We start from the raw sequence: 5,000 nt of genomic DNA on the forward strand, positions 1-5,000 counted from the left end.
TTTTGAATTTGATGCAATAAAGAAAATCTTTTTAAGGCCATTTCTTACTTCAAATTTATCTTTCATAGTTTGCTTTGTTTGGGTAAAAGATTAAATTTATTTTGAATTTGATCCGATAAAGAAAATCTTGTTTAAGCCACTTCTTAATTTTATTTATCTTTCACAGTATACTTAGTAGGGTGAAAGCTTAAATGTATTTTCAAATTTTAATTTGACCATTTCTTTCATAACTAGAAAAGCCCTCAGAGTGAAGATCTCTACCACGGTATCTTATAGCTCGACGTTTTGAACTGATTTTAGACGTTTGGCTCGTATGTGACCTTGACCTTTGACCTTCTAAAATTTCAAGCTCTTGACATAAGTTTAAAATCCTTGCAAGTTTCATTACTTAACGATTATAATTGTGGCCGTATGATTGATGACCGGAATTTGACCTTTTGCTTGACCTTCACCTTGGACACGACCTTAACACGTATTAATTGGCGTGGATTCCCATACATTCAAATATGAACAAGTCAGAAGTCTCTGTGACAACGATATCCAAACTTTTGGCTGATTACGTGAATTGGACATTTTGCTTGACCGTGACCTTGACCTTCCAAAATTTAATCATTTCCAGGTTTTTACATAACAGTTAATCCCTGCAAGTTTCATTACTCTACGATTAAAATTGTGGCCAGAAAATTGTTTAAAAAAACACACACACACAAACAGAGGCGAAAACATAATCTTCCAACTTCGTAGGCGAATGTAATTGTAGTAAGAAATGCCCCAAGAAATGAAAACAAGAGCTCAGGATTTCAGGTATCAAGATAAACAAAGTAACTGAAGGCATTAAGATAATTCTCTAAATCTCAATATAAATGTTTCGTTTAGAAGCCTCTCATGAATGGCAAGGGACAGTGACTATGCCCTAGCTAGCAGGACAATGCCCTAGAGACTGACCACATATGCATATGATCAGCGCCCATATCTTTCATAATTTGCTTTGTTGGGTATAAGATTTAATGTATTTTGAATTTGATCAGGTAAAAAAGGATAGGGTAGGATGTTTTGAAGGTTTAAGGCCGGGAGCACACTAGCGACTCTGTGGCGCCACAAAGCCACAGCATCGTGTGACGGGGATGTGGTCTCCCATAGGTTTCCATTGTTTTCAAGTTTTGTCGCGCAAACTAGCGACTGTGGCAAGCGACTGTGGCTCTCTGTCGCTCATCCCCGCCACAGGCGTGGCGTGGCTTTGAAAACAATGGAAATCTATGGGAGAACACATCCTCCCCATACGATGCTGTGGCTTTGTGGCGCCACAGAGTCGCGAGTGTGCTCCCGGCCTAAAGGTCGCTCATGACTGGCTGAGGCAAGAGACAGTGACCTTGCCGTATGAAGCAGGACAATGCCCTAGAGACAAACCAATATATCCTACGCATGATCAGCACCCAAGACCCCCCCCCACTTAAGGTAGGACCAAGGAAGGCCAGGCAATAGCTCTGATGACTCAGCAGATAGACCTACAGGCTCCCCAAACACCCAATCTTTAGTTCACAAGGATGGTGAGGTTGCAGCGACCAAAGGAACTAATAAGTTTGAGCGGGACTCGAACCTCAGTCTGGCAATATTAAGCTCCTCCCCACTCAAGGTAAGACCAAGGAAGGCCAGGCAATAGCTCTGATGACTCAGGAGATAGACCTACAGGATCCCCCAATCATCCCATCCGTAGATGACAAGAATGGTGAGGTTACAGCGGCCAAAGGAACTAACCAGTTCGAGCGGGACTCGAACCTCAGTCTGGCAATATTTTACGAAGGACAGTAGTCCATAAAACAGATTGATTATAGTTTATAATCAAGTTTATGAAAAACAATTCGAAAACTGCTCAACTCGACTGTGAAAGTTTATCATATCGCCCTTTAAGATCTCTCTCTCTCTCTCTCTCTCTCTCTCTCTCTCTCTCTCTCTCTCTCTCTCTCTCTCTCTCTCTTGTGGAAAAGCTTAGGATAATCTTTGTTTCTAAGAAATGCATTGTTTAGTAAAATAATTAAATGTATGAATAAAATATATTACTCGAGTTTTCATTAAAGATACACGTGTTAAGTGTTAATATACTGTAGGAAGACGGGCGAACAGACAGTGAAAATACACACATACATATTCATATACACACATACAGTATATAATGTGTGTGTATATATATATATATATATATATATATATATATATATATATATATATATTTATATATATATATATTTATATATATATATATATATTCATATATATATATATATATATATATATATATATATACTACATATACATATACATACATACACACATATATGTATATATATATATATATACATATATATATATATATATATATATATATATATATATATATATCCAAATAAGCCATATATTTTAATACATTAATGTATGGACTCGCTTATCGACCTCGGGATCAGAGCCCCAAGGCGGAACCACTCAAAGACAATAGCTTCTGAGAGGCTGAGAATCCAGACATTAATGTATTGAAATATATGGCTTATTTGAATATGAAAAACACTTCTAAATGTGCAAAATTTAATATATATAAGATTTTTCATAACTCTGACCATCCTTTACATTCAGATCTCCCTGGACAATTCTATCCTGTTCGTAATACTAGGCAGGCAGTTAATTCTAATAGCCAGGCCTTCTCCATCATAAAACTCAATACTACGCAGTACTCTAGAAGTTTTGTTCCAGCTGTTACTAAGTTGTGGAATGATCTTCCTAATCGGGTTGTTGAATCAGTAGAACTTCAAAAGTTCAAAGTTGGAGCAAATGCTTTTTTGTTGACCAGGCGGACATGAGTCTTTTTATAGTTTATATTTGACATATTTGTTTTTGACGTTGTTATTAGTTTATATATGACATATCTCTTTTGACATTACTTTTTTTAGAATGATTCATTGTTAATATGTTCTTTTCAGTTATTTATTTCCTTATTTCCTTTCCTTACTGGGCTATTTTTCCCTGTTGGAGCCCCTGGGCTTGTAGCATCTTGCTTTTCCAAATAGGGTTGTGGCTTGGATAATAATAATAATAATAATAATAATAATAATAATAATAATAATAATAATAATAATAATAATAATAAAGGCATACAGTTTTGGTGTCATCACTTCAACAATTTATATTATGAAACCAAACGCATAATACGGTAATCCCTTATTTGTATCACTGGCCCAAAGGCTTTGGCATAATATAAATATTTTCATGCCGTTTATAAATTTGTGTGAATTAAGTTCTATATTAAAATGGATATGTTTCACAAAGACCAAAAAATTAATTAGATTTTTAAATATTTTTGTAAAGAATATTTTTTTTTTTCAGCAAATCTAAAACATAAGAGAACACAAAGTCATTTTATTTTTAATCATTATTAATTGCTAAGCTACAACCCTAGTTGGAATCATTATTAATTGCTAAGCTACAACCCTAGTTAGAAAAGCAGAATGCTATAAGCCCAGGGGCTCCAACATGGAAAATAGCCCAATGAGGAAAGGAAACTAGGAAAAATAAAATATTTTATCAACAGTAACATTAAAATTAATATTTCCTTATAAACTATAAAAACTTTAACAAAACAATAGGAGGAGAAATAAGATAGAATAGTGTGCCTGAGTGTACCCTCGAGCAAGAGAACTCTAACTAAGACAGTGGAAGACCATGGTACAGAGGCTATGGCATTACCCATTATAAAGAACAATGGTTTTATTTCGGAGTGTCCTTTTCCTAGAAAAGCTGCTTACCATAGCTAAAGAGTCTCCTTCTACCCTTACCAAGAGGAAAGTAGCCACGAAGCAGTATACCTACGACCATTCTTCACACAGTTCCAGAAATACTATTTCTTTCCTGTCAGGTTGAACGGCATTGCAAAACGTACAACTATTCGGTCTCTCTCTGTCCCTCGAGTAGTGGGAGATGAATAAGATATAGCCTGATGATAGAGGGTACCTCGAGATGTATACTTGGAAACCACAGTCTCTTGCAAATTGCCGAACCAGCGGGTTGCAGTTAGGAAAGGGTTGAGTATGTGCGTGCATATCTAAATATCTAGCTGTCATTTTTGACGGGTCACGTACACTAGTACTTATAGATGAATCAACCGTTCTAAAAAGTAACATAGAATAAATTTGAAAGTTTTGAGGAATATCTGAAAAATAAAAAATAAAAAATCTGAGATGAATGGTTGAATGTCTTCGTGTCATTTTTGACTGGATGCGTACACTAGTTACTAGATATGAGTCAACCAGTTTTGAAAAAAAAATAATATAAAAAATATAATAAAGGTTTGGGGAAAATCTGAAAAACTAAAATCTCAAAAAACTAAAAAATTCAGAGATGGTCAGCACTGAAAGTGAGAAATTCCAGCAAGTGTCTTTTTTGACGGGACGCATACACTAGTGACTAAGGATGAATCAACCCTTTTGGGAAGTAACATAAAATAAATTTTTGGGGAAAATCTCAAAAAAATAAAAAAAACTTCAGAGATGTTTAGCATTGAAAGTGAGAAATTCCGGCAAGTGTCATTTTTGACGGGACACGTACACTAGTGGCTAAGGATGAATCAACTTTTTTGGAAAGTAACATAAAATAAATTTTTGAGGAAAACCTGAAAAATAAAAAAAGATAAAAAACTTCAAATATGTTTAGCATTGAAAGCGAGAAATTCCAGACAAATTAAAATCCCTATTGCATATGACTCAAGCTTTGAAAACGAATGGCATTCCCGAGATTTTCCCTTTTTTATGTTGCTCAATCTCAAGCTCATCCAGCATCCCACTCCCTCTCCTCCTCCCCCTCTCACTCCCTCTCTCACTCCCTCTCCCTGATGACCCCAAGCGGATAATTTCATAAAAGTCGGCGGGGATACGGAAGAGAGGCACCGAAAATGTGAACATTAATAAGAAGAAATTGGAAAGATCCTTGCGACGCAGCCACGCATGCGTGAAGCAAAG

The sequence above is a fragment of the Palaemon carinicauda genome, chromosome 8 (genome assembly GCF_036898095.1).
Source record: "Palaemon carinicauda isolate YSFRI2023 chromosome 8, ASM3689809v2, whole genome shotgun sequence".
In the NCBI taxonomy this organism is placed as follows: Eukaryota; Metazoa; Arthropoda; class Malacostraca; order Decapoda; family Palaemonidae; genus Palaemon; species Palaemon carinicauda.